The sequence below is a fragment of the Dipodomys merriami genome, unplaced genomic scaffold, assembly GCF_024711535.1.
Source record: "Dipodomys merriami isolate MVZ:Mamm:240054 unplaced genomic scaffold, mDipMer1.0.p SCAF_3, whole genome shotgun sequence".
Lineage (NCBI taxonomy): Eukaryota > Metazoa > Chordata > Mammalia > Rodentia > Heteromyidae > Dipodomys > Dipodomys merriami.
The window spans coordinates 92,364,315-92,387,333 of record NW_027204492.1 but is presented as its reverse complement, the minus strand read 5'-3'; positions in this window follow the sequence as shown (position 1 = coordinate 92,387,333).

Genomic DNA, 23,019 nt, shown 5'->3' with positions numbered 1-23,019 from the left:
TTCCTGAGCTTATATGCTTAAGACTAGCACTTTAGCACTTGAGCTACAGTTCCCCTTCCAGCTTTTTGGTGGTTACTTGGAGAAAAGAGTTTCATGGACTTTCCTGCTTTGAACTTTGATCCTCAGATCTCCTGCTTAGCTAGGATTACAGACGTGAGTCACCAACACCTGATATAGTGGAAATGGACAGTACCTAACACTGAAATACCAAGATTTTAGCAAAAGTTGAGACATCTTTGAATACATACAAAACATTTCTATGCCAATGTGGGGTGGGAAAGAACACAGCTAAAGCATCGATATGTCCATTCCTTATTTATATAGTAAATATTACAAGGCACCTTCTGTGTTCCAGGTGGGTGCACAGTCAGCACCAGGAAGTCCCTCTCACAGAGGGCATTTCTATGTCTGTTTGCAAGTAGACATAGAGCTGAAAATGAGCCTGCACATTGGTATCAATTAAAAGGGTATAGTCAGTGTGCTTAACAATAGTGAAGGCCATGTTTGACAGCGGTCCCAGCAGGTTATATTGTCCAGGATCATTGTCAGTGGCACTCAAGTCGTCTCCCTCTCTGCTTAAGTACACTCTCATGTTTGCGCAATGACAAAGTCACCCAATGACATATTTCCTGTGTTCCTATCAGTCTGGTACTGTGATTGGCCAGAGAAGTGGCCCCAAGTCTTGCTTTATCCCCGCCAACTTTTTCCCCTTTCTTGCTTCCTTCCCTCCTGGCTTGCTTCCCTCCTTCCTTCCCTCCATTCCTTCCTTGAATCCTAGAATCCTAGAAACTTACCTAGCTGTATTCTCTTCAAGTACCTACAAGGGCAGAGCTAATCTTGAGGCTTGAACTCAGGGCCTGGGCGCTATCCCTGACCTTTTTTTGCTCAAGGTTAGTGCTCTACCACTTGAGCCACAGCTCCACTTATGGTTTTGGGGTGGTTCATTGCACATAGAATCTCCTGAGCTTTCCTGTCAGGGCTAGCTTTGAATCTCAATCCTCAGATCTTAGTCTCCAGAGTATCTAGGATTACAGGTGTGAGCCACCAGCACCTGGCTCAGAGCTAATCTTATTCTTTTGTTTGTGTTTATTTTTGTTAACAGGCACTACAAACAATTCTTTGTTTTGTAAGGGAACAAAGATTACCTGGAAACAGTTTCCCTCTTTCCTGACAGTCCTCAAAAGCAACCCCAGCCAGTTGCTCATTTATCTCTCAGAGATATTCTATGCATTTACCAAGAGTTCTTTCTCCCTCCCTCCTTTCTTTCCTCCCCCCCCCCCTTTGTGTGTGTGTGTGTGGGGCAGTACAAGTGCTCTACCACTCAAGCCACACCGCCATTTATGGCTTTTCACTGCTTGCTTAGAGAGAAGAGTCTCATGGACATTTTTTTTTTATCAGTCCTGGGGCTTGAACGTAGGGCCTGGGCACTGTCCCTGAGCTTCTTTTGCTTAAGGCTAGCACTCTACCACAGTGCCCCTTCTGGCTTTTTCTGTTTATGTGGTACTGAGGAATGGAAGCTTCATGCATGGTAGGCAAGCACTCTACCGCTAGGCCACATTCCCAGCCCTCATGGACATTTTTGCTTAGGTTGGCTTTGTGCCATGATCTTCAGATCTCAGCCTCATAAGTAGCTGGGATTACAGGGATGAGCCACCAGCACCCAGCCTGGCTTTTTTTTTTCTTTTTTCTTTTCCCTTGTAGTTCTGGGGTTTGAGCTTCTGATCTTTGTGCTTGCTAGGCAGACACTCAACCATTTCAGCCACGCCTCAGCCCTCTTGCGTTTAGTTTAATCTTCAGATAGAGTCTTGTACTTTTCCCTCTGCCTGGCCTTAAACTGCAATCCTCCTACCTCCACCTTCAGAGCAGCAAGGATTCCAGGTGAGTACCACCCCACTTAGCTCCTACAGTTTTCTGTTTTCCTTTTCTTTTCTTTTTTCCCCCTCCATATAAATAGTAGCATTCTAGATACTATTTTAGATACTATAGTAAATGTTACAATTTTGGCTAAAATTAATTCCTAAGCCAGGCACCAGTGGCTCATTCCTGTAATCCTACCTACTTGGGTGGCTGAGATCTGAGGATCGTGGTTCAAAACTAGTCAGAGCAAGAAAGTCTGTGAGACTCCAATTTAACCATCAGAAAAGGGAAATGGCTCAAAGTGGTAAAGTGCTAGAGCAAAAGAGTTCAGGAACAGTGCCCAGGCCCTGAATTTAAGGCCTATGACCACCACCACCAACAACAAAATTCCCAGAGCCAGATGCTGGTGGTTCACATCTATAACTGTAACTATTCAGAAGGCTGAGATCTGAGGATCATAGTTGAAGGCAGCCCAGGCAGGAAAGTTCATAAGACTCTTGTGTCCAATTAACTGCCCCAAATCTGGAAGTGGAGCTGGAGTTCAAGTGGTAGATCATTAGCCTTGGACACGAAAGCTCATGGACAGCACTCAGACCTTGAGATCAAGCCTCAGAACTGGTGTGTGCACACACACACACACTAATAGTAATAATAATAGTAGTAGTAATTCTAGAAGCTAGGAGCAGATGGCTAATGCCTGTAATCCTAGCTACTCAGGAGGCTAAATCTGAAGACTGAGGTTCAAAACTACCTTGGGTAATAAAGTCCATGAGACTCATCTCCAATTTACCATAAAAAAAAACTAGTAGTGGGGGCTAGAAAGGTGGCTCAGCAGTAGAGGGCTTGCCTTTCATGCATGAGGCCCTGGGTTTGATTCCTTAGCACCACATAAGCAGAAAAGGCTGGAAGTGGCACTGTGGCTCAAGTGGTAGAGTGCTAGCCTTGAGCTGAAGAGCTCAGGGACAGCGCCCAGGCCTAGAGTTCAAGCCCCATGACTGACCAAAAACAAAAGTTAGTAGTGAACTGGTTACCAGTGGCTCATGCCTATAATCCTAGCTACACAGGGGGTGGAGATATGAAGATTTCAGTTTGAAGCCAGCATGGGCAGGAAAGTCCCTGACACTCTTATCTCCAATTAATCACTAAAAAGCTGCAAGTGGAACTGTGGCTCAAATGGTAAAGCACTAGCCTTGAGCAGAAAAGCTCAGAGACAGCACCCAGGCTCTGAGTTCAAGCCCTTGGACCTGCACAAAATAAAAATAGTAATAATAATGATAATAATTTTTCTATTTTAGTCCATCTGGAGTGGCCACATTATGGAAATTCATACCACCATAGATTTGACTAGCATGTATTGATATCTATTTAGGTCACATGCAATCTTTAGTTTTTACAAAGTTGTGAAGTATGTGTTTTCAGGTCAACCTAGCGCATATGTGAATGGAAGATAAATCCTTAAAGGGGTGGAGTTGTGGGGTCAAAGGGCTGCCCAATTTTAATTTTCGCATATTGCCACTTTGCCCTTCAGAGAGGTCACACCTACATACACATTGTCCAACAAGACATAATAAATGTGCCAGTTTCCCACACCCTTTTTAACACAGTATAGATTTCCATTGCTGCATAATAAATCACCACACACAACACCCATTTGTTAGCACACAGTTCTGTAGGCAGGAAGTTGGCCATGGCACAGTTCAGTCTCTGGCTCTGGAATCACAAGGTTAAGGTTTAGGTGTTGATTGGAACTGAGGTCATGCCTAGAGGCCCTGAGGAAATAGCCATTTCCAAGTGGATTTCTGATAGTTGGCAGAATTTAGGTCTTTACAGTTGTGAGACGGAGGACTAGGTCTCATTGTTGGTGGCCTGCCCTTTATTCCTTGTCATCTGGCTTCCTGCACCTTGAAGGGAGCTGAAGTGTTTCAAATGCGGTTTTTGTCAGTTGTGGGGCTGGAACTCACAGCCTGGGCACTGTCCCCGAGCTCTTTTGCTCAAGGCTAGCATTCTACAACTCTGAGCCATAGTTCCACCTGTGGTTTTCTGATGGTTAATTGGAGATAAAAGTATCATAGAATTTCCTGCCCCAGCTGGCTTTGAACTATGATCCTTAGATCTCAGCCTCTTGGGTAGCCAAAATTACAGGCGTGAGCGAAGAGCTTCGGGTTCTTGTGTTTTTTTGTTTGTTTGTTTTTTGTCTTTGTTTTTGTTTCTGTGCAAGTGCTGGGGCTTCAGTTCATTGTCTTACATTTTTACTTGACTTTTTCATTCAAGGCTGGCATTCTACCACTTGAGCCACATCTCTACCTTTTTTTTTTTTTTTTTTTTTTTTTTTTTTTTTGCTGGTTAATTGGAGATGATCATCTCACAGAAAAAGTCTCACAAGTGTTTCTGTCCAGAATAGCTTCAAATGGCAATCCTCACATCTCAGCCTCTTGAGTAGCTAGGATTACAGGTGTGAGCTACAGGCACTTTAGCACATTTTTGTTCTTTTGGTATGTATGATGTATGCTCATATTCTTTGCTCCATTTTCCAGTAAGTTCCTTGCTTTTGGTTTTTGCTTTTGTTTTTGGTTTTAATTAGAAGAGTCTTTGTCATGTTCTGAGTCAGAAGAATAAAAGAGCATTTTGAACTAGGCATTAGTGGCTCATGCCTGTAATACCAACTATAGGGGAGGCTTGAGATCTAAGATGACCATTTGCAATCAGCCAGGACAGGAAAGTCCTTGAGTTTCTGATCTCCAAGTAAGCACTGAAAAAGCCAGAAGTGAAACTGTAGTTCAAGTAGTAGCGCTCCAGCCTGGAGTGGAAAAAGCTGAGACAGTGTTTAGGGCCTATGTTCAAACCCCAGTACCAGAACACACACACAAAAGCACTTTGTAAGTAAAAAGATCTTTCCCACATTAGTGACTTGTTTTATGTATCTTACTTGAAACTCTACTCTCCTTCCTGCTGCCTCCTGAAATGCCATTCATTCTTCATTGCCCATTTGGTTATGTCTGGTCCTACCAAACCCTGCTGTATACAACCTGTTCTTATGCTGCTCTGTGTTGATTGTTGGTTGCTTTTGGCTTCCCAAGCAGGGTTGTTATCTGCTTTTTTTGGGGGGGGGGCGCTAGTACTCAGGCTTGAACTCAAGAGTCTGGGTGCTGTCTGACTTTTTTTTTACTCAAGGCTAGCACTCTACCACTTAAGCCATAGCTCCACTTGTGGGTTTTTTTTTTTTTTTTTGGTAGTTAATTGGAGAAAAGAGTCTTATATACTTTCTTGGCCAGGCTGGCTTTGAACTATGATCCTGAGATCTCAGTTGCCTGAGTAGCTAGGATTGCAGGTATGAGTCACCACTGCCTGGCCTCCAGCTGTGTCTTGATCAGAGTCAGCTCTGGCTTGGGGTTACGATCACTTGTCATCAGGACAACATGTAAGGACATTATCTGTGTTCCAGGGACAGGACTGAGGTGGCTTACCTCATGGAAGGTGAGCTTATTGTCCCCTTGCATGCTTGTACCCCAGCGATGAAGTCTGTACCATCTGCTCCTGATCACTGAGCATCTGTCAGGAGCCATCTGCAGAACTTCCTAAGGGACCTGTTCTATTAGGTTCCACACCTTACTATCTACATTCAACAGACCTCCACCCACATGTTTACCAACAAGCCTTTCCACCTCTGCATTCCACCCTCTACCGGATTTCCAATTGAGTTGCAGTTTTATCTAATTATAACCTTCATCCTGCTTCCTGTATGCCTCGCACTGCACTTGGCATTTTGCATGGATTATCTCCTTAAGCCTAATTGCAGCCCTCTCTGTGAGGTAGCAACTATGTTCAACCCACTTCACAGATGGGGGAACAGAAGCTTCTAGGAAACACCAGGCAACAGTTACCACAGCTTCCCAATTCAGACCTCTCAACAGATTGAATGCCTCTGCTGGCCCCATCCTAACTCAGCATTCATGCAACAGGTTACCTGTAAATTCGCTTTACTTTGTGCTGGTCTTGGGGCTTGAACTCAGAGCTTAGGATGTGTCCCTGAGTTTTTTTTTTCCTCAAGGCTAGTGCTCTACCACTTAAGCCACAGCTTTGCTACTGCTTTTTGGTGATTAATTGGATATAGGAGTCTCATGGAGTTTCCTGCCCATACTGGCTTTGAACTGTGACCCTCAGATCTCAGCCTCCTGAGTAGCTAGGATTACAGGCATGAGCCACTGGCTCATGTCAGCTAAATTTGCCTTTTTTGAGCTAGACTGTTCCATTCTTTGGTCAGGAGAGCATCCCTCCCTGCTGCTTAGAATCATAGGTAGAGAGGCAGGTATTTAACCTCAATTAGGCAGTTAAGGATAGAAGGCAACTGGAGCAAAGGCTCACATGGCACGAGAAGGAAAGGACATAAATCATCTTTCCTGTTTCTGCCCAGGGTGGCAGATTCCAAATCCTTCATCCCTCCTCCCCCCTCCCTCAGTCTTAGACTAGACACAAAAGCAGAAGGCCAGCCCTCCCATTTTCACCCAGAATGGGAGGGGTCCAACCAGAAAAGCCTTCCACAGTGAGTGACCATTGCTTAACAAATCAAATGAAAATACATCCCCTAAGAGGGAGGAGACTAAAGATCAAATATCTAATAGAATTCATGAGGTGACAGGGAGATCGGCCTACTTGGATAGTCTGCCAAACTTTTTTTGTTGGTTATGGGGCTTGAACTCAGGGCCTGGGCACTCTCCTTGAGCTCTTTTGTTCAAGGCTAATGCTCTACTACTTTGAGCCACATCACAACTTTATGGACTTTACTTCCTGAGCTAGCTGCCAACCATGATCCTTAGATGTCAGCCTCCTGAGTAGCTAGGATTACAGGCATGAGCCACTAGCGCTTGGCAAGTCTGCTAATTCTTTTTCATTACTTCCATGGCTTTCCTTCCTTTTACGTTCAGATAAACTTACTCTGTTTACCTTAAATACTTTTCTGCTTTTTTTTTTGTGCCTGTCCAGGGATTTGAACTCAGCTTTTGTGCTCATGGCTAGTGTACTACCACTTTGAGCTACAGTGCCTTTTCTGGCTTTTGGTGGTTAATTGAAGTTGAGTTGCATAGACTTTCCTGCCTGGGCTGGCTTTGAACCAGGATCTTCAGATTTCAGCCTCATGAATAGCTAGGATTACAGGGGTGAGCCACTGGCTCTTTCTTACTGTTGTATTCTTTTTTTTTTGTTGTTGTTGGTTGTGGGGCTTGAATCCTGGCCTGGGCACTGTCCCTGAGCTCTTCAGCTCAAGACTACTGCCTTGAGTGGTAGCACTACCACTTGAGCCACAGCGACACTTCAAGTTTCTAGTGATTCATTGGAGAAAAGAGTCTCATGGACTTTCCTGCCCAGGCTGGCTTTGGACTGTGATCCTCAGATCTCAGCCTCCTGAGTAGCTAGGACTACAGGCGTGAGTCATGGGCACCCAGCAACATTTGTATTCTTTAAAGGTCAGAGACAAGAACCAGAAATGCCCTAAGTGGTTTTAGTAATACCTAGCAAAATCTCCCCTTACCTTTTAGGACATAGTCTACATCAGATTTAAGGGAGACCTATGGGGTACCCTACAACATGGCCAACAGACACTGGGCTCCAAGGGAGACAGGAAAGAACCCCATCCTCATGCTCCCAAGTGCTTCAACATTCTCTGATGAAAAGCTGAAGTCCATTGGGGGCTGAGGGAACATGCCAGGCCACCAAAGTTTCCTGTTGCTGCTGAGTGACTGAAAACAACACCTATTTACATTGTCACACAACTTTTGCTGACCTACACTCAAAGCAACTCTGGAATACTCATTTTTTTTTTGTCCAGTCGTGGGGCCTGAACTCTGGGCCTGGGCGCTGTCCCTCAGCTCTTCAGCTCAAGGCTAGCGCTCTACCACTTGAGCCACAGTGCCACTTCTGGCTTTTTTCTTTTTGCTTATGTGGTGCTGAGGAATCGAACCCAGGGTCTCAGGCATGCAAGGCAAGCGCTCTACCACTAAGCCAACTTCCCAGCCCATGGAATACTCTTATCTTAGGATCCTTAACATAATCATATCTATAAAGTTCCTTCTGTTATCTAAGATGATTGAATACATATTTGAAAAAGTATAAATGTGTGTGTGTATAACTAGTATTGTGTCTTGAACTTAGGGCCTCATACTCTCACTTAGCTTCTTCTTCAGGGTTGGTCCTCTACCAATTGAGCCACAGCTCCACTTCTGGCTTTTTGGTGATTAATTGGAGTTTAGGTTTTGTCTTCTTGAGCTGGCTTTGAATCAGGATCTTCAGGTCTTAGCCTCCTGAGTAGCTAGGATTACCAGCATAAGCCACTATTCCCCAGCACCTAATTCATAGGTTGTGCTGGCTCTATCCAATATGCACTTTGGGCCAATGAAATTGACCATCATAACTTTGAGGAAAATTGCTTTTTTTTCCCTTGCTGGTCCTGGGGCATGAACGCTGAGTGTGGGTGCTGTCTCTGATCAACTTTTTGTTCAAGGCTAGCACTCTACCACTTGAGCCATAACTCCTCCAGCTTTTTCTATGATTATTTGGAAATAAGAGTTTCATGGACTTTTCCTGCCTGGGTTAGCCTTGAACCATCATTCTCAGATCTCAGCTTCCTGAGTAGCTAGGATTACATGCCTGAGCCACTGCAGCCCGCTGCCTTCTTTTTCATGAAGAGGCAAAGATATTACCTCAAATGAATCTGGAATTTGGAGCAGCACCAATTCTACCTTGCCCTTCCTAGCTGCTTGAGGGTGTGGGGGAATGGGGAGTAAACAAAAGGCTCTACCTACCTGTTAGGTTTTTAAAAAGAGGTAGCCGAGTAAGAACTGCACCACGCACGTGGTATTTAGGTAAGGGGTAGGTTTATTCAGTAGACCTGCTGGGACCAGGCAAGGGTGGCACTCCACGTGGCTGGGAAAGGCCTGGGAATGAGAGACAGCTGGGAAGAGAGGAAAGAGAGAGAAAAGAGCCAGAAAAGAGCAGAGAGAGGGGTAAGAACAATAGCACTCACGTGGTATTCAGGTAAGGGGTAGACCTGCTGGGACCAGGCAAGGTTAGCACTCCACGTGGCTGGGAAAGAGAGAGAGCAAGAGAGCAAGAAAAGAGCAGCAAGAGCTAGAAACGAACAGAGAGAGAAAAAAGGGAGAGTCTGGGCCTGGGCTAGCCCTTATGTAGGGTATGGGTGGGGAAAGGTGTGGCCACATCAAATTCAGATGTGACCTCAGTGGATGCAGATGTGACCTCTTCCAGGTGTCCCAGTTGCCTAGGTAACTGCAGGTACTGGGTGGAGACCTTGCTGCGAGGAGGGTGGAGTCTGCTCGCCATCCAGGAGCGGAACTTACACTACCCTTAAACCAGGTCAACTAACTCTGTTCCCTAAGATGACTAGCCAAGGAAGCTACCACTTATATGACCCAGGTCCACACCTGCCCACTGGCCTTATTCCTTATTCTAGCTCAACTTCTAACCTGAAGACTTACCTGCCAACCTGAGTTTCCCATCCTTCATTCCAATGGTCACTTAAATGGCCCACTCATGAACTCTTCCTGCTTCAGTAGAAATCCATGTGACTACCATCTTTGGTCCCCTACACATTGATCACTATGGCTTCTTATGCCTACAATCCTAGCTACTCAAGAGGCTGAGATTTGAAGCCAGCCTAAGTAGAAAAATGTGAGAGGTTCTTATCCCCAATTAACTTGAAAAGAAAAAAAAGAAAAAAAAAGAAGTTGGGCTAAAAGTGTCTCAAGACATAGAGTCCTGGAGTTCAGAATGTGGCTTAGTGGTAGAGTGCATGCATGAAGCCCTGGGTTCAATTCCTCAGTACCACATACACAGAAAAAGCCAGAAGTGGCACTGTGAGTCAAGTGTTAGAGTGCTAGCCTTAAGGAAAAGAAGCTCAGGGACAGTGCCCAGACCCTGAATTTAAGCCCTAGGACTTGCAAAAAAAAGAAAAAGAAAAGAAAAGGTAGAGTGCCAGCCATGATTAAGCAAGCTGAATAAGCAATGAGGCCCTGAGTTCAAACCCAAGTACCAGCAGGAAAAAGAAAACCAACAAAAAAAATGGATGTTGGGGCTGGGAGGGTGGCTCAGTGGTAGAGCGCTTGCCTTGCATGCATGAGGCCCTGGGTTCGATTCCTCAGCACCACATAAGCAAAAAGAAAAAGCCAGAAGTGGCGCTGTGGCTCAAGTGGTAGAGCGCTAGCCTTGAGCTGAAGAGCTGAGGGACAGCGCCCAGGCTCAGAGTTCAGGCTCCACAACTGGACCAAAAAAAAAAAAAAAAAAAAGGGATGTGGGGAGGTGGATATTGCTCAGAGTATAGTATTTTAAAAATACTCAACATTTTAATTTTTTTTAATATTATTTTATTTTATTTGAGAACATACTGTACAGAGGGGCTACAATTACATGGGCAGGATAATGCATACATTTCTTACCAAGCATTGCAGCCTCCTCCTTTGTTTACCCTTCACCTCCCTTCCCAGCCTCCCCCCTCCCCCCACCCAATTATACCCCCCTCCCCCCCCACCGACATTGTAAAGCTGGTTTTGACATCAACATTTTAATTTTAGTTCTCCCAGGCACCATGCCCACCTGTGGGCACTCTGACCCGGTTATGTTGTTAGCACGCCTTCCTCCATTCTGACTTGATGTCCTCCATCTCAGGTCCTCAGCCTCTCCCTCAAACCAGTTGATCTGGCCAGGCCTAACCACAACTGGACATTCTGCCTTTTCATTTCTCAGAGCCACATGTTATCTCTAGCCTGCAGCTGTGACCATAAATCTTAGCCCCATCACAATGGAATTCCCTGCTTTCACATATCTCAGGTACTCCATGACTCACAAATCAGACAGCAGAATACTCCCTGCCTGCCACCCCTAGCCCTATAAAGATATCTCCTTGCACAAATACAGGCACCTCACCCTGCTTGAAAGGGTCAGCTTGTCAGTTTGCTGACATTAAACTTTGCTGTACATGACTTGGTATCTGTGTATCTTCTGGGATAGTGCTTTCTTTGGTGCGGTGACTTGGATCTAGGTTCCCCCAGTAGTTTCTGCTCTTTCCCTTTTGGGGAACTTGAGCTGCCCCAGGGACTTTTAGGCCCACCCAGAGGACTGCCAGGCAATTTCCCTTGACCAAGTGTTCTACTTGCATCTACCAGTGGCCCATCTACCCCTCTTTATGGATGAGTGACCATTTTCCATTGTCAGGGGCTCAGAGTTCCCTCCATTTTTAGGCTACTGGGCTGGAAAAATATTGGCTCCAGTTCTGAGCCCTCTCCTTCCAGCCTAGGTCATAGGGCTAGACAGGCCAAGTGACCCAGCAATTGTGTGGTGATGAACCCTCTTGCTGCCTGTTCCCTCTGTGTTAATTGTCCAAAGACCCTCTGGGGACGCCCATGGATCTCTAATGTCAGCTCCATTGGTCACTCATCATGGGAGGGACACAGTCTCAAATTCCTCAGGATTCTCCTTTAGTTTGCCTTTTAAATAATCTAAAACTGCTCAAGGTTGAGCCTGATCTTAAGCCTCATAAGCTGCTATGCTTATGTAATCAGATTTGGCCCCAGTATTTGCTGGACGACGAGTCCAGGTGGCCTCTTCATGGCACCTTTGATCCCAATATTTTGTGGGTTTTGTAAAATTTTTGCAAATGTTCAGGCAAGTGGAAGAAAATCATCCATGTACAGGCTTTTTTTTGCTCTCTCTCTCTCTCTCTCTCTCTCTCTCTCTCTCTCTCTCTTTCTGCCTCTCTGCTTGTTCCCTTGAAAGTTGAGATGCAGCTAGGGTACCCGGGGATTTCCCCGCCCCCCCCCCCACTCTCAAGGCTAGCCATCCTGGTTTAAATTCTCTTAGCTAAAACTCTCTCTGTCTCTATGTCTCTCTGTTTCTGTCTCTCTCTGTCTCTGTCTCTCCCTTTTTGCTAAGCCTTTTCCCATTTTTGCTCTAGTAACTACATTCTTCCCTCAGCAGTGGATAAACTGTCCTCTAAGCAAACTCCCTATGTGCCTGCCTGCCTGCCTGCCTGCCTGCGTGCCTGTGTGGCTGACACATGGTAGGGTGGGTGAAAGCAACTTTCTTTGTCTTGTAAATGTAGTCACTGCAACAAGGTAACAGCCCTGCTAGAACTCCATCATTGAAAGTGGCTAGCCAGGGCTATGAATGTGGCTTAGTGGTAGAATGCCTGCTTAACATTCATGAAGCCCAGGGTTTTATTCCTCAGTACCACATAAACAGAAAAAGCCGGAAGTGGTGCTGTGGCTCAAGTGATAGAGTGCTAGCCTTGAGCAAAAGAAGCTCAGGTACAGTTCCCAGGCCCTGAGTTCAAGTCTTATGACTGGCAAAAAAAAAAAGTGGCTGGCCAGTAAACACTGGGACCAGCTTCTCCCTTTTACTTTTCTCTCCTTTTCCCACCCTAAAATACCATAATGGGAGCAGTTAGACAAATAGCATACCTGAAGTAAACCAGTCCTTTTCTTTCTTGAGTCTACTCACTTCAGAATCTGGATTCCTATTTTTTTTTTTTTGGGTCCGGTCATGGGGCCTGAACTCTGGGCCTGGGTGCTGTCCCTCAGCTCTTCAGCTCAAGGCTAGCACTCTACCACTTGAGTCACAGTGCTACTTCTGGCTTTTTTCTTATGTGGTGCTGAGGAATCGAACCCAGGGCCTCGAGCATGCAAGGCAAGTGCTCTACCACTGAGCCACCTTCCCAGCCCCTGGATTCCCAATTTCTCCCTTAAGAAAAATTCCTCTAGGAGGCTGTTATAGGCCCCCTGGAGAAACTTCTCTGGCCCTTAATTATCTGCTGGTACTGGAAATTGACACCCACCTAGGAAGAGACAAAGGACACATGGTGGGTTTTCATGTATCCCCACTCTTCCACTAAGCTTACTGGTCTTCACTCATCTAGGTGTTCAAAGGTCAATTCATATGCTAATATGTCTATAAAAAATTTTAAAGGTTTTTTTTTGTTCTTGGGATCAAAGTTTAAGCATGGAGTTATGTTGACAGAAATTTTGTGTCTTGAGTTTTGTCTTGCATTTTCTTTGGTGTTGCCTGTTTTTCTAGTGTTGACCATGTGATTCCAAACTCAAAGCTGCTTTTCAGCTTTTTAAAACCTAAGTGTGCCTTAAAACTTTTGTGTACAAGTGTGTCTGTGTAAACATAGTTAAAGTAATCTCATTGTAATACATGAAAACTTATCATGGTGTAAAGATTATTTGCTTTTCACTGTAATTGTAACTAATGTGAACCTTGTGTTAAAGGACTTGATTATCAAGTGTACTGCTTATTAAAAGGAGAAATCTTTATTAATGAAAACTGCAGAGTCTGGAGGAAGATGGCAGAAGAGAAGCTGGGGGTTAAACAAGCTCTTGCGTAGGAAAAAGTTTTAGTGTTCCAGTGAGAAGTCCAAGGCTAGAGAATCACACCAAGTGTGACATCACAGTACAGAGAGTTTGGCCAGAGAGGAAAAAATTCAGGCAGCTTGGTTAAGGGGACAGATTTGAGCACTCACGGGTGTAAGTGGCAGCAGTAGCAGCAGTTGCTGTCACCATAACCACCAAATCAACAGACAGAGCCTGGAACAAAAGCACCAGAGGTGGTATGTGAGCGGATTCTACTCACCAGCAAGAATTGACCAGAAATAGAAACCTTCATCCTGCAGACCACAGACAACTGCAGACCATGGATGGCCCAGAAACTAAGGGAAAGGCATGAAGTACCCCTAAGACATCCTCAATTCTTCTTAAGGAGCAGCGGTGGGAAGGTAGACACTCCCCCACCACCAGAGAAGAACTCCATCTTTGATACTGAGACAAACCAGACCAGAGCAGCTAACAGGTAACTCCTGCCTTGGAAGAAGACAGTAGGAGCCATTCAACAGGTCAAAAGAACCTGACCTGCTGAGCTTAGCTCCACCTTCAGGGAAAGTTGCTCTTCCTAGACAGAGAAAGCTCTGCCTATGGAGGAGTGACTTTCTTCACTGGGTAAACAGAGTCAGAGGCTGCCCCACCACACTGCAGCATAAGCAGCAGACCTAGCTGCAGGAGGGTAAAAGAAAAACAATTGGAAACCCAGTAAACATTAATCCTGAGAATGGCTTCAGGCTGAGCTGGGTGAGTGTCTCAGGAGCTAGCCCTCAGGAAAAGCTATTGATTTCTGACAGGCCTCAACCTTACCCACAACCTAGCCCCATCACAGCAACTCCAAGCTATAGGAAATAGCCATCTCCTTCTGTGATACTCAAATCAGATTGCCCTCCCACTGAGCTATCCTGGGAGGAGGGTCATAAAGTACCTAGTAAGGCAGAGCTCATTCTGCCTGCTCAAACATTTAAGAAACCAATCAAGCCATGGGAAAACCAAACACCACAAACAAACCAGGGACTCCACCAAGAGTCTGGTTACAGACACAAGGGAGACACAAGATTCACACCCCCCCCCAAAAAAAAAATCAAAGAACTCTTTTCTCTACCTTTCTCTACCTCTCTACCTTTTTTTTAATTAAAATTTTTTTTCTATTTTTCATCATTTTTATTGTGAGAACAGAGGAGTTACAATTACATAGGCAAGATAACGAGTACATGTCTTATGAAGCATTGTTGCATCCTCGTCATTTCCCCTTCCCATCCTTTCCCATACTCCTCCCCTCCCCCCACCCAATCCTCCCCCCACCCCCCACCAAAATTGTTAAGTTCGTTTTTCGACATAACGACTTGTACATCTCATTGTTGCAATGGGTCCACCTGTATCCCTAGTTAAATGATTTGTTTTTTTCCCTTCCCCTCCACAAATTTTTTCATCATTTTTATTTTAGTTTTTTTTTAATTCTCTTTTTTCTCTTTTCCCTTTTTGGTCCTTTTTGATTTTTTTGCTTTACTTAATTGCTGTTTTGTTCATCCCCAGATATATACCTGTCTTTGATTTTTAGACCTTTACCTTCATTGTGTACATACTTAATTCAGATATCAACTACTCACTTCACAAACTCTCAGCTTTAACTCCTTTAATTGTAGTATTATTTCTTTATACTTATATAATTTTAAGTGGTTCATTTTTAACTTTTTTTTTTCCTTTTTCTGTATCTCTCTTCTCCTTTCCTTCTATTCTTTTCTTCTCTCTGCATTCCTCTAATCTTTTCTCCTCACAATTCTCCCTAAACTTATTAATTTCTGGTCTATTGACTCCTCCTTTGATTTTCTTATTCCATTGATCCTGTTTGTTGTTGAATTAGATTGTATATGTACTCATTTGGACTGAGTCAAACAATCCGTGCAACTACAGGGCTCTGGTTGATGCTTGCTTTTTTTTTTTTTTTTTTTTTGGTCAGTCATGGGGCTTGAACTCTGGGCCTGGGCATTGTCCCTCAGCTCTTTAGCTCAAGGCAAGCACTCTACCACTTGTGGCACAGTGCCACTTCCAGCTTTTTCTGTTTATGTGGTGATAAGGAATCATGCATGCAAGGCAAGCACTCTACCACTGAGCCACCTTCCCAGTCCCCTGATGCTTGCCTTCAAATAGTGTTCTAGTGAGGAATTGGTTTTGCTTTCATACCCAAATGGGCAGAACAAACCAGAGAAACACAAGAAAAATGGCATGTCCAGGTATCTCCACTCCCACTCATGATAATCAGGCAACAGAGCAGTTAATGAATAATACAGAGGAGAGTTCCCAAAATGCTCTCCAAATACTAATGGTAAACAAGCTGAATGAAAAGATTGAAAGCCTGCAAAGGACTCAGTGTGAGCATGATAGGGAAATGCGTGAGAGTGATGAGGCTAACCAAAGATTAATACAGGAATTTCATGAGTGTGAGGAGGCTAATCAAAGATTAGTAGAGGAATTGTGTGAGTGGGATGAGAATAAACAAAAATTAATAGAGGCATTCATGGAATCCACAAACAGAAAGCTGGAGGAATCCATGGAGGACACAAAGGGAATGCTGAATGAAGCCCAACAAAAGGAAAGGAAGTCCATTGAAACTATAACCAATCAAGTAAGGGATTTGAGAATGAACACTGGAAACCAAATTAAGGAGGTAAAGAAGTCCGTACAAGATCTAAAACAAAGCTCCAACAAAGAATTTGAAGCCATCAAATCTGACCAATTAGAAGGAAAGGAACTAAAAAAGTAGAGGGGCTGGGAAGGTGGCTTAGTGGTAGAGTGCTTGTCTCGCATGCATGAGGCTGTGGGTTTGATTCTTCAGTACCACAGAAACAGAAAAAGCTGGAAGTAGTACTGTGGCTCAAGTGGTGGAGCACTAGCTTTGAGCTGAAGAGCTGAAAGACAATGCCCAGGCCCAGAGTTCAAAACCTATGACTGACAAACAAAACAAAGTAGAAAGTCTTGACACCATGCAGAAGATCGACTCTCTGGGATTGAAGACAGCCTAGCTATTATAAGAACAGAACAGACAAGTTTTCAAGACAAATCTAAGAAATATGATAGATCAACATTTAGAAGACACCATCAGAAGGCCTAATTTAAGGCTAATGCATATAGAGGCAGGCCTAGAGACAGAAGTGAAAGGAAATTTATTTAACAGGCTCCTAGCAGAGAATTTCCCAAATGTAAAAATATAGGCTCATTCAGATACAAGAAGCTTTTAGAATCCCAAATAGACCAGACCAGAATAGGACATCCCACTGTTACATTGTAATTTGCACAGGATCAATTGAGACTAAGGAAAGGATCCTTAAAGTTGTCAGGGAGAGGAAGTGGCGCTGTAGCTCAAGTGGTAGAGCGCTCGCCTTGAGCTGAAGAGCTGAGGGACAGCGCCCAGGCCCAGAGTTCAAGCCCCACGACCGACAAAAAAAAAAAAAAAAAGTTGTCAGGGAGAAAAGACCAATCACCTATAAAGGGAAACCAATCAGAATAACTTGAGATTTCTCAGCAGAGACAATGAAAGCAAGAAGAGCCTGGAATGATGTATGCCATGCCCTAAAGACAAACAAATATCAACCAAGAATACTGTGCCCAGCTAAACATTCCTTCATAACAGAAGAACAAATACAATCCTTCCACAGCAAAGAAAAATTGAAACAATATATCTCCACCAAACATCCCTACAAAAGATACTTAAAGATGTCCTAAACACAGAAAACCCACAAGAGCACGATAAAGGCCAAGAAACATCCAACAAACAGAGAATCCAAGAATCATAGGAAGAACCCAGTTGGCACAGCCCCCAAGAAGGTGGATAACATGGCAGGAACTACCAAACAACACTCAGTCCTAACTCTCAGTATTAATGGAATTAACTCTCCAATTAAGCAACATAGATTGTCTAGTTGGATGAAAAAGCAAGATCCTTCTATCTGCAGCTTTCAAGAGACACACCTTGCTCACAAAAACAAAGGCTAGAATAAAGTCTACCAAGCAAACCGCCCCCCCAAACTGGCAGGAGTTGCCATCTTAATGCCAGATAAAATAGACTTCAAAGTAAAATTAGCGAGAAAAGATAAAGAAGGTCATTACATACTAATTAAGGGATCTCTCCTTCAGGAGGATATTACAATTCTAAATATTCACCGAATAGCAGAGCACCCAAAATTATCCAAGAAACACTACTTTCCCTCAAATCTCACATAGAACCAAAGACATTAATTGTTGGGGATTTTAACACACCACTCTTCCTGCTGGATAGATCAACCCAGCAAAAACTCAACAGAAACCTCAGATCTAATCAACTGCATAGATCAACTAGACTTAACAGACATCTACCAAATATTTCAACCAACAGCATCAGAATACATGTTCTTCTCAGTAGCACACGGAACATTTTCCAAAATATGCCACATGTTAGGTCACAAAGCAAATTCAGAAACATTGAAATTACGCCCTGCATTCTAAGACCACAGGGGAATAAAATTAGAATCCAACACCAAAAGCCACCAAAGAAAATCCTATAACACATGGAGGTTGAATAACACACTGTTGAACCACCAGTGGGTCATGGAAGAGATTAGAAAGGAAATTCAAATGTTCATGATATTTAACAAAAATGAACACACAAATGACCAGCTCCTCTGGGACACAGCAAAGGCAGTACGCAGAGGCAAGTTTATAGCTCTGAATTCTACATCATCAAATTGGAAAGATCTGAAACCAACAATGAGGCACCTGAAGCTCCTTGAAAAAGAGCAACAAGCTAAACCCCAATCCAGTAAACAAAAACAAAATTAAATCAGAATTAAATGAATTAGAGTCCAAAAACACCATAGAAAGAATCAACCAAAAAAAGTTGGTTCTTTGGGCTGGGAAGGTGGTAGAGTGCTTGCCTTGCATGCATGAGGCCCTGAGTTCCATTCCTCAGGACCACATAAGCAAAAAGAAAAATGCCAGAAGTGGCGCTGTGGCTCAAGTGGTAGAGCGCTAGCCTTGAGCTGAAGAGCTGAGGGACAGTGCCCAGGCCCAGAGTTCAGGCCCCATGACCGGACCCCACCCCCCAAAAAAAAAAAACTGGTTCTTAGAAAAAATTAACAAAATTGGCAGACCCATAGCAAACCTTATCAGTAAAAGAAGAGAGCACACCCAAATAAACTCAGAGATGAGAATGGAAACATCACAGAAACAACCAAGATCCAGAACATTATAAGTGAATACTTTTCAAACCCTTATAAGTTTGAGAATCTGGAAGAAATAGACAAATTTCTAGCAAATATTGACATGCCCAAACTAAACCAAGATGATTTAAGCCAACTTAACAGACCCATATCAAGCACTGAAATAGAAACAGTAATAAGAGACACCCCACCCAAGAAAAGCTTAGGACCGAATGGATTTATAGCTGAATTCTACAAGGCCTTCAAAGCAGAACTCATACCAATACTCCTCCAACTCTTCAATGAAATTGAATGTGAATGTTCACTACCAAACTCTTTCTATAAAGCCATCATAACCCTCATCAAAGAAAGAGAACTATAGACCCATTTCTTCATTTTGGCCAACTGACTTCAACAACTCATTAAAAACATACACCAAGCCAGGCGCTGGTGGCTCACTCCTGTAATCCTAGTTACTTAGGAGGCTGAGATCTGAGGATTGCGGTTCAAAGCCAGCCTGGGCAGGAAAGTTCGTGAGACTCTTATCTCCAATAAACTGCTAGAAAACCAGAAGTGGTGCTGTGGCTCAAGTGGTAGAGCACTTGCCTTGAGCTGAAGAACACAAGGACAGCGCCCAAGCCCAGAGTTCAAGCCCCACGACTGACAAAACAAAAACAAAAACAAAAACAAAACACAAAAATCATACACCATGATCAAACAGGATTCATTTCAGGGAAGCAAAGCTGGTTCAATATATGCAAACCAATATAATTCATCACGTCAACAAGAGCAAGGATAAGAACCACATGATTATCTTAATAGATGCAGAAAAAGCATTTGACAAGATCCAACACCCTTTATGATGAAAGCTCTGGAAAAACTAGGAATCCATAGAACATTCCTCAATTTAATAAACACTGTGTATGACAACCTACAGCCAGCATTATACTTAATGGCAAAAAGCTAAAGCCATTTCCTCTAAACTCAGAGGATGTCCACTGTCTCTACTTCTTTAGTAGTATTTTAAGTATTAGAATGCCTAGCTAGAGCAATAAGAAAAGATGCAAACATAAAGGGGATCCAAATAGGGAAAGATGAAGCAAAACACTCCCTCTTTGCAGATAACATGATCTTGTATTTAAAGAACCTCATGGACTCCACTCCTAAGTTATTAAAGGTGAAACTTTGGCAAAGTAGCCGGGTATAAAATTAACTCTCAAAAATCAACCGCTTTTCTGTATGCCAACAATGAGAAGAGGGCGGCTGAAATCAGGAAAGCAACTCCTTTTGTAATAGTCCCACAAAAATACAATACTTAGGAGTTAACTAAAGAAGTGAAGGACCTCTACGATGAAAACTTTAAAGCCTGAAAAAGGAAATTAGAGCAGAATTTAGGAAGTGGAAAAGACTCCCATACTCCTGGATTGGGAGGATTAACATTGTGAAAATGGCAATACTGCCAAAGGCTATCTACAAATTCAATGCGATACCTATCAATATTCCAACCTCATTCTTCAATGAAATAGAAGAAGCAACCCCCAAATTCCTATGGAACAATAAAACACCCTGAATAGCAAAAACAATCCTTAGCAGAAAGAAGAGTGCTGGAGGAATATCAATACCAAATTTCAAACTCTATTACAAAGCCACAGTAATCCAAACAGCTTGGTACTGGCACAAGAACAGACCTGAAGACTAATGAAATAGAACTGAAGACTCAGAAATGAACCTAAAGAACTATAGACCCAATCTTTGATAAGGGAGCTAAAAAAATAGAACGGAAGAAAAACAGCCTCTTCAGTAAATGATGCTGGCAAAATTGGTTAAATACCTGTAGAAAACTAAAGCTAGATCCTTATATATCACCCTGCACCAGAATCAACTCCAAATGGATCAAAGACCTCAATGTCAAAGCACACACCCAGAAAACATTACAGGAAGGAATAGGAGAAACTCTAGAGCTGCTTGGCACAGGCCAAAAAAAATTTTTTTTGGGACCAGTCGTGGGGCCTGAACGCTGGGCCTGGGTGCTGTCCCTCAGCTCTTCACTGGGCCTGGGTGCTGTCCCTCAGCTCTTTAGCTCAAGGCTAGCGCTCTACCACTTGAGCCACAGCACCACTTCTGGCTTTTTTCTTTTTGCTTATGTGGTGCTGAGGAATGGAACCCAGGGCCTCATGCATGCAAGGTAAGCGCTCTACCACTGAGCCACCTTCCCATCCCCGAAATTTTCTTAATAAAGACGCAGTAACACAACAAATCAAAGAAATGTTGGACTAATGGGATTGCATGAAACCACAGAGCTTCTGCATGGCAAAGGACATAGCTCCCATGGATTGGGAGAAATTCTTCACTAGCCATACAATAGACAAGGGTCTCATATCTAAAATATACTTAGAAGTCAAAAAATTAAATCCCCCAACAACAAATCCTCAAAGAAACAACCGCTCGATTAATTGGGCTAAGGACTCAATGAGAGACTTCTCTGAAGAGGAAAGAAGGATGGCCAATAGACACATGAAGAAATGCTCAACTTCTCTAGCCAGAAAAGAAATGCAAATCAAAACAACATTGAGATTCCACCTCACCCCAGTTAGAATGTCTATAATCAAGAAATCTAATAACAACAGGTGCTGGAGGGGATGTGGCCAAAAGGGAACCCTACTGCATTGTTGGTAGGAGTGTAAACTTGTTCAAACACTTTAGAGGGCATTATGAAGGTTCCTCAAAAGACTTCACACAGAGCTCCCGTATGTCCCAGTAATCTCACTTTTGGGCATTCACCCAAAGGATCACAAACAAGGCCACACTAAAGCTACCAGCACAACTATGTTTATTGCAGCATTATTTAGGATAGCTAAGATATGGAACCAACCTAGATGCCCTTCAGTAGAAGAATTGGTCAAGAAAATGTGATATACATACACACACACATACACATATGTATACACATATGTACACACACAATGGAATTCTATTCCTCTATGAGAAAGAATATTGCCCCATTTGTTAGGAAATGGAAAGACCTGGAAAAAATTGTATTATGTGAAGTAAGCCAGGCCCAAAGAAACATAGGTCCCATGGTTTCCCTTATTTGTAATACCTAGTATATGTATAAGACAAGCAGAAAATGTCAAAAGCTATGTACATATGACCATATAAGATGATGTTAAGTGAAATGAACCCCAAGTTAGGGACACAAGAGGTTTTGTCTTTGTTGCTGTTGGTTTTAGTGTACTTATAATGTACTATGTGATTTTTTTGTTTCTTTTGTATGTTCTTCCCCCATGGTATAACCCCTATTTTCACTGTACTTATTTCCAGTGGCACCCTGCATCTAATTTGGGGAGGGGAAGGGAAATAACTAAAAGCTGAAATAAGCATACAGATTGACTCATTGTAACAATGAGATGTACAAGACATTATGCTGAAAATGATTAGGGGGTGGAGGGTGGGAAGGGATAGCAGGTGAAAAAGGAGGGGGTAACAATGCTCCATAGGAAATATACTCATTACCTTACTCATGTAACTGTAACCCCTATCTACAGTATCTTTACAATAAAAAAATATATATTCAAAAAAGAAAAACTAAGCCGGGCGCCAGTGGCTCACGCCTGTAATCCTAGCTACTCAGGAGGCTGAGATCTGAGGATCACGGTTTAAAGCCAGCCCGGGCAGGAAAGTCTGTGAGACTCTTATCTCCAATAAACCACTAGAAAAACCGGAAGTGGCACTGTAGCTCAAGTGGTAGAGCGCTAGTCTTGAGCTGAAGAGCTGAGAGACAGCACCCAAGCCCAGAGTTCAGGCCCCATGACGGGACCCCCCCCCCAAAAAAAAAAAAGAAATTAAGGGAACAAAAATATAGTTTCTTCTAGATATGAAAGGATTTGGAAAGTAAAAATTACCTTAAATATTTGTTAAGAGGGAGGAAGACAAAGCCCAGAAGGTTCGAGTATATAGCAGATGATATGAATATGTTTGAAAGAGCTTATGAGTGAAGTTGGTATGTAATTAAGTTGGCTGTGATTTAAATAAGATCAAGATTAATACACTGATGTAAAACCAGCATTCCTTATATCCATCTATAAAAGTGATTGTGCACTATTAATTTTTTTTTTATTGGTGTGGGGCTTGAACTCTGGGCCTGATTACTGTCCCTCAGCTCTTCAGCTCAAGGTGAACACTCTACCACTTGAGCCATAGTGCTACTTCTGGTTTTCTGGTGGTTTATTGGAGATAAGAGTCTCACAGACTTTCCTGCCTGGGCTGGCTTTGAACTGTGATCCTCAGATCTCAGTCTCCTGAGTAGCTAGGATTATAGGCGTGAGCCACCAGTGCCCGGCTAAGTTTGTCAACTTTTTAGTATTTGTTTCCCAGGTATGTAAGCCACCTTGGATACAGAGCTGACAATGGTTCATTTCAGTCTCATAACATCTACTGAGTTTTGTAATTGCAGATTTCCCCCTCTGCAGTATTTAGCCAGACTCACAAAGAAAAATAACTCTGGGGAGTATTAATTGGTCAATTCCTAACAAAGTACAGTTAAGCTCTGCTTATTCTTTTTTTATTGACCAGTCTCAGGGCTTGAACTCAGGCCTGAGCACTGTCTCTGAGCT